The sequence below is a fragment of the Enhydra lutris genome, unplaced genomic scaffold (genome assembly GCF_002288905.1).
Source record: "Enhydra lutris kenyoni isolate GAN:26980312 unplaced genomic scaffold, ASM228890v2 scaffoldscaffold56, whole genome shotgun sequence".
Classification (NCBI taxonomy): domain Eukaryota; kingdom Metazoa; phylum Chordata; class Mammalia; order Carnivora; family Mustelidae; genus Enhydra; species Enhydra lutris.
The window spans coordinates 13,228,735-13,241,456 of NW_019154140.1; the positions used below are offsets into that span (position 1 = coordinate 13,228,735).

General features: G+C 36.3%; 2 pseudogenes; both read left to right on the plus strand.

The window, feature by feature from the left end:
• LOC111157767 overlaps window positions 1–4,371 on the plus strand; it is a 6,178-nt pseudogene extending 1,807 nt beyond the window's left edge.
• A 5,537-nt stretch (window positions 4,372–9,908) lies between these two features.
• LOC111157929 lies at window positions 9,909–10,845 on the plus strand (annotated as a pseudogene).
• The last annotated feature ends 1,877 nt before the right edge of the window (window positions 10,846–12,722 follow it).

Below are 12,722 nucleotides of genomic sequence, written 5' to 3' on the forward strand. Positions count from 1 at the left end.
TTTTTTTTCCAGCTCAGTGAAAAAAGTTGATGGTATTTTGATAGAGATTGCATTGAATGTGTAGATTGCTCTAGGTAGCATAGACATTTTAACAATATTTATTCTTCCAGTTCATGACCATGGGGTGTTTTTCCATTTCTTTGTGTCTTCCTCAAATTCTTTTGTGAGTACTCCATAGTTTTCTGAGTAAAGATCCTTTGCCTGTTGGTTAGGTTTACTCCTATGTATCTTGTGGTTCTTGGTGCAATTGTAAATGAGATCCACTCCTTAATTTCTCTTTCTTCTGTCTCATTGTTAGTGTATAAAATTCAACTGTTTTCTGTGCATTTATTTTATATCCTGCCACTCTGATTTCATGCATAAGTTCTGGTAATTTGGGGGTGGAGTCTTTTGGGTTCTCCACATTGAATATTAAGCCATCTATGAAGAGTGAGAGTCTGACTTTTTTGCCAGTTAGGATGTCCTTTGTTTCTCTTGATGTCTAATTGCTGAGACTAGGACTTCTAGTACTATGTTGAACAATAGTGGTGAGAGAGGTCATCCCTGCCATGTTCCTGACCCTAGGGGAAAAGCTGTCAGTTTTCCCCCATTGAGAATGATATTTGTCTGGGCTTTCTGTATATGGCTTCTATGATATTGAGGTATGTTCCCTCTATCCCTAGACTGTGAAGAGTTTTAATTAAGAAAGCATTCTGTACTTTATCAAATACTTTTTCTGCATCTATTAAGAGGTTCATACAGTTCTTGTCCTTTCTTTTATTAATGTAGTATATCATGTTGACTGATTTGTGGATGTTGAACCACACTTGCAGCTCAGGAATAAATCTCACTTTGTCGAGGTGAATTACCCTTTTAATGCACTTTTGGATGCTATTGGCTAGTAACTTGGTAAGAATTATTACATCTGTTTTTATCAGGGATATTGGTCTGTAATTCTCCTTTTTGGTAGGGTCTTTCTCTGATTTTGGGATCAAGGTAATCCTGGCCTCATAGGAAGAGTTTGGAAGTTTTCCTTCCATTTCTATTTTTTGAACAAGCTTCAGAAGAATAGGCTTTCTTTGAGAAGAATAGTATTTCTTCAAGTGTTCGGTAGAATTCCCCTGGAAAACCATCCAGTCCTGGACCCTTGTTTGTTGTGAGATTTTTGATTACTGCTTCAATTACCTTGCTGGTTATGTGTCTGTTCAGTTTCTTACTTTTCCAGTTTTAGTAGGATATACATTTCTAGGAATGCATCTATATCTTCCACATTGCCTAATTTATTGGTATATAGTTGCTACTAAAGTGTTCTTATAATTGCATTTCTTCAGTGTTGGTTGAGATCTCTCTCTTTCCTTCATGATTTTATTTATTTGGGTCCTTTCTCCTTCTTTTTGATAAGTCTGGTCAGGGGTTTTTAATTTTTTCAAAGAACAAGGTGCAAGTTTTGCTGATCTATTTTACAGCTCTTTTGGTTTCTACTTCATTGATTTCTGCTGTAATCTTTATTAATTTTATTCTCCTCCTGGGTTTAGGCTTTATTTTCTGTTGTTTTTCCAGCAACTTTAGGTGTAAGTTTCAATTGTCTATTTGAGACCTTTCATGTTTCTTGAGAAAGGCTTGTATTGCTATATACTACATTCTTGGTGTATCTGTTTGTTACCTGTTTCTTAGAAGAAGTTGCATCCCAAAATTGTAAAAAAGAAATATATATATATATATATACATATATATATATATATATGTATATATATATATATATACACACACACACACACACAAATAAAATTAAATATAATAAAAGGATAGAATGTAAGTGTGAAAATGAATGTTAAAAAGATTTTTAAAAAAGAGTTGTAAGGGGTGCCTGGGTGGCTCAGTGGGTTAAGCCTCTGCCTTCAGCTCAGGTCATGATCTCAGGGTCCTGGGATCGAGCCCCGCATCAACCTCTCTGCTCAGCAGGGAGCCTGCTTCCTTCCTCTCTCTCTGCCTGCCTCTCTGCCTACTTGTGATCTCTGTCTGTCAAATAAATATATAAAGTCCTTTAAAAAAAAGAGTTGGCAAAATAAGAAATTGGTTGAACAGGGAAGTAGAAAAAAATTAAAATTGAAGGATAAAAGAATTGTGGGGAAAAACCATGAATTCTATATACTGTTTTCACCTAGCACTGGAGTTTTGCAATTTCCTATAATCTGTAAACCTGGTCTGAGCCAAATGTTCTTGCTGATCTTCCTGAGATCACTGAATCTCCAATTTATTTGCCCCAGACACACTGGCACTGCCCTTGCCAAAGGATCAGGCTAAGTAATCTGCTCTGATTGTTCCCTGTGGCTTTTGTTCCCTGAAGGCTTTCCCTGCCTCTTTAGAGGATATGAATGAAAATGGCAGCCTTCCAGTCTCCATCCCCAGAGACTAAAGAAAAGGGCCCCACTCCTCAGTGTGCCCTCAGATAAAAGTAGTCAATCACTCCCATCTCGCTGGTCTTTATCCACTCTTAGTGCCCACCCAGCCTGTGAGAGCGCATTTCTATCCCAGGCATGTAACCCCATTTAGAGCCTCCAAACCCTGCAGACTCCTGTGGTTCACACTCATGCCACTCCTTCCACAGGTGGAAAGGGGGTCTCACAATAGTTCTGCCTCTTGCTTGGCCCCTGCTTGAAGGGCGGTGGGTTAGCCATGCTGCTCTTCATGGTATATGGCAACCTGACCTGAGAGTCCATTCCTGGGCTCACTGATTGCAGCCAGCTTCCCTTCTCTGATGTCTGGGAACTCTGCCACATCCTGGTCTTCTTGTGACTCTGGGGATCCTGAGACCACACTGTGCCACCAAGTATCCTACCCTGTTTCTACCACCTGAGCACCTTTCAGACAGGGATGGCCCTCAATGGAGCAGACTTCTAAAAGTTCTGATTTTAGGCTCTCTGCTATATTGTTTTCCAGTAGCTGGCTGATGAAGTCTCCTTCCCTCCTCAGTTTATCAACCCATAGATCACCTCAGATTCACTTCTCCAGATCTCTTACCTTGCAGAAATTGGTCACTTTTCTATTTGTAGAGTTGCAGCTCTTCTTCTCTTAGATCTCCAGTTGAGTTCACATGTGTTCAGAATGCTTTGAAAGCTATCTAGCTGAATTCCTGGGGCCAGACAAAAACTAATGTCTCCTACTCATCCACCATCTTGGACTATCTACAATACAGTACTGTTAACTTTAAGCAAAATGTAGTACAGAAAACAATTTTCTTCAACAATATTCATCTTCAAAATCTTTGCTACTTATTTACCATACAGAACTGAACTCCTGCCAGTTAATAGCAATTCCCCATTGCCCACCCTGATCCATCCCAAAGTAACCAATTTTCTACTCTCCATTTCCATGAGATAGACTAATTATAACACCTCATATAAGTGGAATTATGCAATTTTTGTTCTCCTGTGACTGACTTATTTCACTTAACCTAAACTCCTCCAGACTCATCAATGTTGTCACATATCTTTAAAAAAGGAAAAAAAAAGGGGGGGGGAGGATGAACAACCATACAATGATCAGAGTTTGTCCTGCTCAGCCTTTCTGATGATCCTGATCTTCTGCTTGTGATTTTACTCTTTTTATTTATCACATCCATATTACGTGTCATTGGCAACCTGGCTGTCATTACTCTAAACTTCATAGACTTCCATCTACAGACATCTGTGTGTTTCTGTAGATGAAACTACTCTAGCTTAGAAATCTCATTTACCACTCTATGTATTTGTAGATTTCTGGGGACAATCATCACCAAGGACAAAATCCTTTCTCATAACAGTTATATAGTCCAACAATTTTTCTTTATCTTCATGGAGGTGAATGAATTTCCCATTCTAACTGCTCTGTCCTCTGACCACTCTCTTGCCATCTGTAAACTCCTTCATTACATCACCGTCATAAACAGGAAACTATACTTCCTGCTTGTGCTCTATGCATGGCTGTGTAAGTTCCTGACCATTTCCCCACCCCTTATGCTTCTGCTCCAGCTCGATAAATGTGTGTCCAATGTCACAACTTTGTCTGTGCCTATCTTTTGCTTGTACAACTATCTTCTCAGATGCATGGCTCCTAGAAGTAATTGGTTTTTCCTTTGTTTTGGTTACTTTGCTATTTACTTTGGCATTTGTGATATTACCCAATATACATCATATCTGCTAGTGAAAGAAAAAAAATGTTTAGTTCACTAATATTTCTCACATGATTGTCATTGTCATTTCCATATATGCTAATTACTCAGCAGCCGGGAAAAGGACTTCATTGACCAAAGAAGTAGCTATTCTCAATAACTCTGTTGGCCCCATGCTGAACTCCTTCATTTGCTCTCTATGGAACCAGAAAGACACAAACCTTCAAAGATTTGGTCCTTGAAGTACTGTCTCATACAAAGAAATCAAAAAATTCTGATTAATATGAACTAACGTTATCATGAAGATTTAACAAGAGAAAAAATTTTAAACTTCTAATCTGCTATCTTCCCACATCCATGTCACAGCTATAGGAAATGCTGAGCTCATTTGATAAATACGCTATATATCAGGAAAGTGGCTGAGTTGTGTCCTCCTTTAAAGTATTTGTAGGTTTCACGTAAATGATTTATAATTGTGACTATAAACTGGTAGTTATGGAACATAAATCATTTGCTTAGTATTATAAATAATAAAAATATTTTATCAAAAACATTAATTCCAAAAGATTTATGCACCCTCACATTTTCTGTGGCATTATTCACAATAGTCAAGATACGGAATCAGCCTAAGTGTATGTTGAGAGATGAATAGAGAAAGAAGTTGTGTGTGTGTGTGTGTGTGTGTGTGTGTGTGTGTGTGTAATGGAATATTACTCAGCTATTAAGAAGGGTGAGTTCTTGTCATTTACATCGATAGACACAGAGAATACTATGCCAATTGAAATATGCCAGATAGAGAAAGACAAAGGCCAGAAGTTTTCACTTATATGTAGACTCTAAAAAGCAAAATGAACAAGTAAACCAGGAAACAAATCAGAAACAAACCCATCAGTGCAGAGAACAATATGGAGAACATATATTAGGACAAAATCACAAATGCCATATGGAAGGTGTTGGGGGTGATGAACACAATGGGTGAAGAGTAGTGGGAGGTACGGATTTCTAGTTATGGAATAAATAAGTCACAGGAATAAAAGGTACAGCAGAGAGAATATAGTCAATGCTATTGTAAACCTGTTGTATGGTGACAGATGGCAAGTTTATGAAGATATTGGGTCTCTAGCCTCAACACTTGGACACTGCGATCTGGTCTTTATGAGACTGTCTTTATTACTAAGTGAAGTGTGGCTCCATTTTGTCTTCCCGTTTATAAAATATGTAAGTGATTTCTAATATCTGTGATTGTTAGCCTGCAATGGTTTTTACTTTTGTCTGTAGGAGGGAAATTTTGAAATATTTATCAAAATTTAGACTCATATAAATATTCTACAAGTATTTGTATATATGCAAAGGAATGCATACAAATGGATTTAGCACTATAGCTGTGATGTGATATTGGTAGCAACCTGATTTCCTAAAATTTAACCAACAATGCAACTGCTAAATTACATACAAATCTCCTCTGGTAATTTATGCAATTTACTCCTATAATTGAAAATGTAAAGTTAAAGTTTCAAATATTCTTCTGATTTTTCAAGATATTAATATGTATCTTTGATAGGAGAAGATGGTGTGGGGAGAAGACCCTGAACACACCTTCTTCACAGACTACACCAAATTATACTTATTAGTAGTACAATTCCTCCTGAAGAACTAGGGTTGACTGAACAGCTTCTGAACAACCAAAGACAAAGACAAAGGCAAGAGCACAGAATAAACAGGAGACACAGTAACAAAGTGAGGCCCCACCCCCTTGCCTGGACCATAAGTGGGAGGGTTAGTACTGAGGGCCTGGGAAGATTCCTCTGTCCTTGGGCACAGAAGGAAAAGCTGCAGTTTAAAAGCACCAAAGAGCTGCAGGGATTCTGTCTCCCCATATACCCTAAAAGCCCAGACTGGACTAGGATCTGCATCCAGTTGCCTGAGACCTCAGTGAGCAATCCCTATCAAAATACCAATAGCATTTTTCACAAGAACAGATAATCGTAAAATGTGTATGGAACCACAGAAGACCCCAAATAGCCAAAGCAAACTTGAGAAAGAATAATAAAGTTCAAGGTATCCCAATCCTAGATTTTAAGTTATACTACAAAAGTATAGTAATGAAAATAGTACAGTACTGGCACAAAAATAGACACACACATCAATAGAACAGACTACAGACCCAGAAATAAACTTATGATCATATTGTCACTTAATCTATGAAAAGGAGTTAAGAAAATGCAATGGGGAAAGAACAGTATTTTCAATAAAAAGTGCTAATAAAACTGGAGAGTTACATATAAAAGAATGAAACTTGCTACTTTCCAACCCAGTGTACTCAAATTTAAAAAAAAATAAAAAAATAAAAAAAATAAACTCAATGAATTAAAAAACTAAATGTGAGATCTGGAACCATAAATAATCCTAGAAAAAAAATCACAGGCAGTAATTTCTCTGACAGGGACTATAGCAACAATTTTCTAGATAAGCAATGGTAATAAAAGCGAAAATAAACTACTGAGACTACAGCAAAACAAAAATTTTTGCACAACAAACGAAAGCATCAACAAAATAATAAGTCTACCTACTGAATAGGAGAAGATATTTGCAAACAATATATCTGAAAAGGGTTAAATTCCAAAATATAAGAACTTATGCTACTAAACACCAAAAAATAATCAATCTGATTTTAAAATGAGCAGATGACCTGAATACACAAGACATATAGATGGCCAATAGACACTTGACAAGATGCTCAACTTCATGGATCAATAAGTAAATACAAATCAAAACCACACTGAGATGTTACATTCCACCAGCTTAGCATAGCTAAAATCAAAATGACAAAAAATAACACATGTTGGGAAGATGTGGAGAAAAAGGACCTGACATATGCTGTTTGTAAGAATGTCAATTATTACACCCACTGTAGAAAACATAGAGGTTTCTCAGAAAATTAAGAATAGAAATACCTTAGGACCCAATGATTTTATTTTTGGGTATTTTCCACCCCCCTTAAAACCCACCAATTTGAATAATATACCCATATGCTTACTGACATTATTTTACATTATTTACAATAACCAAGATATGAAGGCAACCTAAGTGTCTGACAATAGATGAATGGATAGGGAAGAGGTGATTATATCTATATCTATACACACATATATGTACATATATGTGTACATATATATACCTTAGTGTGTGTATGTATATACAATATATGTAGTGGAAAAATACACAGCCATAAAAAAGGGTGAGATCCTGCCATTTGAGGTAGCATGGATAGATATAGAGGGTATTATCATAAGCGCAACAGCTCAGATTGAGAAAGACAAATACCATATGATTCTCTTCATAAGTGACTTATTTTTAAAATTTTATAAACAATAATCAGATTCAGATGTTTAAATATGGAGAATAAACTGATGGTTGTGAGAGGAGAGGTGGGGGGTGATAAAAGGGGTGAAAGGGAGAGGGAGATACTGACTTTCAGTTATGGAATGAATAAGTCATGGGAGTAAAACACAACAGAAGGAATACAATCAATGATATTATAAAACCAGTGTAAGGGGACAGATGGTAGCTAGACTTGTAGTGAACATAACATAATGTATAAACTTGTCAAATCACTAAGTNTTAAGAAAATTTGGGGTTATGTTTAAGACCTGTATCATTAGACATATCAAAAAAATAAGTACATTCTACACTTGTCAATGAATGTGCTCATTTCTCTTCTATTCCAGTGGTTATTTTGTTGAAATAAATTGCAGGGATTGGGGCGCCTGAGTGTCTCAGTGGGTTAAGCCTCTGCCTTCGGCTCAGGTCATGATCTCAGGGTCCTGGGATCAAGCCCCACATCGGGCTCTCTGCTCAGCGGGGAGCCTGCTTCCCCCCCCTTCTCTGCCTGCCTCTCTGCCTGCCTCTCTGCCTACCTGTGATCTCTCTGTCAAATAAATAAAATCTTTAAAAAAAATTGCAGGGATCCCAAAGTTATCAAATTAGTATATGTACAGTTACTAATTGTAAAATTCATTATATTCAGTCATTGTTCAAAACACAGGAACAATCTCTGCCTTTTGATCTGCCAATTCTGCTGGTATGTTATACCAAATATGTGTCTATTCCTAAAAGAAGAGAATGTTGATTGTCAAGAAAAATTAAAAGAAAAAAAGGCACAATACAAACTTGACACTTATCCCCTACAGACTTACCCAGTTCACCCATAGAAAAAAAAAATACTTGATAATACTTGATAATACTATCAAGAACTTATGGCATAGATAAAATGCTGGTTCCTAAGAATAAAGAGAGAATATGATGGATAAAAGTCATACAGATAAACATATTAATAATTTGTGGTTTCTAAAAGTAAATTTTACAAAGAATTTTATTGATTCTACTTGTTTAGTCTTCTGGAGAAAAGACAAGAAAATATTTGTCATCACAAAATTCCTTTATGAACTCCTCTTGTCCTCAGAAAAATTTGGAGAGCAAAAAGACAAAGTGAGCATAGTTTAAAAAGAAAAAAAAAAACAGTCAAGTATGTCAATTGTTAATTTAAATAAGGAACATGAAGATGACATAAATGTACCAGTTTGCTGTAAGAATTGTTATTTGTATGGCTTCATCTATGTATTAAATAATATCTCTGGCTTCTGATTTCTTTCACATAAATAAAGAATTCTACTTTGATTTATAACCAAGGCAATTCTAGTATTATATTTCTATGACAGGAAACACATTTATTTCTTCTGGTCACATTTGAAAGAATATATATTAAAAATAACAATAATCATAGCTCTTATTAAGCTCAGAAATTGTGACTGGGTCTTCAGCTTCCACCAAAATCTTAGAAGACAGCAAAGTTCAAAAATGGCATCAGAGTTAAAACTCAGAATTAGACATTTCAGTCTTAGGAGCAAACAACCTTGAAACTAGAAAACAGTGTCTCAATATCTAAATTAGACATGATAACAATTCTTGCAGAAACATATTGCTCTTGCTTCTGGAGACATAGCTAGAAAAATGTTGTTAATGGACAATTTCAGAGAGATTACTGTTTGTGCCCTCTTCTAGGATTTTTATGCTTTCAGGTGTCAACTTTTAGAACTTTAATCCATTTTGAGTTTAGTTTTGTGTATGGTGTAAGAGAGAGGTGTAGTTGCATTCTTCTGCATGTAGCTAACCAGTTTACAAAACCATCTGTTGAAGAGACTGCTTTTTTTTCCCATTGGAGTATCCAATGTGAAGTATGGAACCAAGGAACCAAGGAACTCTTAACTGGAGAGAACAAACTGATGATTACAAGAGGGGAGGTTCGTCGGGGAAAGGGAGAGATAGGGGGTGGGGATTAAGGAGTGCACATGTCCTGATGAGTACTTGGCGATGTATGCAATTGTTGACTCACTATATTGTACACTGAAATGAATATAACACTGTGTGTTAACTATACTGAAATTAAACTAAAAATAAATAAATAAAAATTAAGCAATATATTGCACATGTAGACAATTTGGTAACAGGTACAGGTGTTATGTAAAGTCATTCGTGAGGGGGCTTTTAACGTAGACCTGTGAATACGGTTTTCCATTTCAAGAGAGGCTGTATAAAATATTTATGCTTTAACAGGCTGAGTGGATATTGCAAAACTGCACACAGGAAAAATGTTCCATTTCTTCATTTCATTGGAGCTAATAATAGGAACTCTTAAATTTTCAATTCCTTTACTGTTCACACACTCTTTCTTTCTGCCTTGTTTCTCAACAGATTTTGCTTAAAGAAAATAAAAAGCAGTATGAGAAACCATACAATGATTACAGAGTTCATTCTCTTGGGCATCTCAGATGACCCACAGCTTCAGGTTGTAATCTTTATCTTTTTATTTATGGCTTATGTATTAAGTATCAATGGAAACCTAACCATCATCACCCTCACCTTGATAGACTGTCATCTCAAGACTCCTATGTATTACTTCCTGCAGAATTTCTACTTCTTAGAAATCACATTCACCAGCGTCTCTATCCCCAAATTTTGGGGGGCAATCATTACGAATATCAACCATTTCCTATAAGAATTGTTTAGCTCAACTATTTTTCTTCATCTTCATGGGTGTTTCTGAACTTTTTCTTCTCACTGCCATGTCTTTTGATCATTACGTTGCCATCTGCAGCCTCTTCATTACACCACCATCATGAGCAAAAAAGTCTGTACCCTGCTTGTCTTTGGGTCCTGGCTAGGAGGATTTCTTACCATTTTCCCACCACTCATGCTCATCCTCCAGCTAGATTTCTGTTGCTTCCAATGTAATTGATCATTTCTCTTTTGACTATTTCCCCATCTTACAACTCTCGTGCTCAGATACATGGCTTTTAGAGATGATTGGCTTTTACTTTGCTTTTGTCACTCTGATCTTCACTTTGGCATTAGTGATTCTTTCCTACCTGTGCATCCTTAGCACAATCCTGAGAATTCCATCTGCTAGTCAGAGGAAAAAGGCTTTCTCCACGTGCTCCTCTCACTTGATTGTCATTTCCATCCCTTATGGGAGCTGTATATTTATGTATGTCAAGCCTTCAGCAAAAGAAAGAGCATCACTGACCAAAGGAGTAGCTATTCTCAACACCTCAATTGCCCCCATGTTGAACCCTTTTATTTATGCCCTGAGGAATCAGCAAGTAAAACAAGCTTTCAGAAACTTGCTGCATAAAGTACTGCTTTCTAGAAAGAAATGAAAATATGTATTAACATGAATGGATGTCACTGCAAAGATCCAATAAAGGGCAAATAAAATTTCAACTTCTAGAGTATCTTCTAATATCCATCTCCCAAATACTTGCTATGATGTGCTCATTTCCTTAAGCTTTTTTTTAAACCTAAAGTAACTTTGTTGTGTCTTTCTTTCAAACCCTCTATAGGTTCCATTTCCTCATTGATTTGTAAGACTAAATAGGACATCAGTGGCTATAAAACAATAATCATTTTCCTGATTGTTCCAAATAATATAAATATTTATTTTTACTGTAAAGACTTGAGTAAACACTCTTTTCATAGATTTATTCTAAAATCTTGTGTTCCATTACTAATATCACATTTTTCTTTTTCTTACATTTTCTTTCTTAAAGCTATAAAAAGTATGAAATAAATTATCCAACAATCATATTTTGTGCACACAAACTGGAGTATCTATCCAGTTCTTCATGCTCAGTTGAGTGTTTATTTTATTGCTTATAAATTATTTTAAAGTCATACATCTTTTCCTTTCTAGCTATGCTCAAGGCATGTGTTATGTCTTTTTTATGTACTACCCTTGTTTAACTGTATTATTATTATTATTTAAGATTTTAGGGGCTCCTGGGTGACTCAGTTGGTTAAGTTGCTGCCTTCAGCTCAGGTCATGATCCCAGCATCCTGGGATCAAGCCTAGCATCAGATCCTTGCTCAGCAGGAAGCCTGCTTCTCTGACTGCTGCTCCCCGTGCTTGTGTTCTCTTTGTGTCAAATATATAAATAAAAGCTTTAAAAATAATAAAAAATAAAAAATAAATATTTTATTTTTTTTATTTGAGAAAGAGAGAGAGCATGAACAGGGGAAGAAGAGGGTCTGAGGGAAAGGGATAAGCAGATACCCTGCTGAGTGGGGAGTCTGATGTGGGTCTCAATTCTGGGACCCTGAGATCATCACCTGAACTGAAGTCAGACGCTTAACCAATGGAGCCACCAGGCTTCCCAAATCTGTATTATTTGTTTAAATATATAGCAGATGGAGATGTAGGCAGTCACCATTACACTTATGCCACCTGAGTGTTTGATAGGAATTTCATAAATAATAATATCTTTTCTGGGGCGCCTGGATGGCTCAATGGGTTAAAGCCTCTGTTCATGTCATGATCCCAGGGTCCTGGGATCGAGCCCCACATCTCTGCTCAGCGGGGAGCCTGCTTCCTCCTCTGCTCAGTGGGGAGCCTGCTTCCTCCTCTCTCTCTCTGCCTGCCTCTCTGCCTACTTGTGATCTCTGTCAAATAAATAAATAAAATCTTTTAAAAAAATAATATCTCTTCTCTAGAGAACAATTAACCAGGTATGTCCTAAATAATACCATGTTTAATCTTCACAGCTTTATGGTAACATAGACTGATTATCTCTGTTATGGGTGTGCAAAGTGATGCTTGGAAAGGTTGAGTAATTTGCCTTAGATCTTGAGGTATAACAGCCAATGTGGTAACTGGTTTGTAAAACAAAACAGAGACAAAAAGTTGTGTTTATTTCATGCATATTTAAAACTATGGGAACCTGAAAGAATCTATAGCTTTTACTTAGGATCTGCACAATTTTATTGGTGTTTTACACTCACATTATATCATTTGGGCATGATTATATTACTATAGTCTAGTTGGGGAAAGTACTAATTCCTAATATTATTCTTGGCAAATACATTAAAATTCTAATCAAACAAAACAAGAAGCTCTTCAAGGTCCATTGCTGGTGAGCAACAGAGTGGGAAGGAAAAAATGTATGAAGTATTAGCAGTCTTATAGTACCAAACCTTCTTATTGGAAGACAGATTAAACATATTAAGTAAACAATGGAACCACATATGATAATTGTCTTTC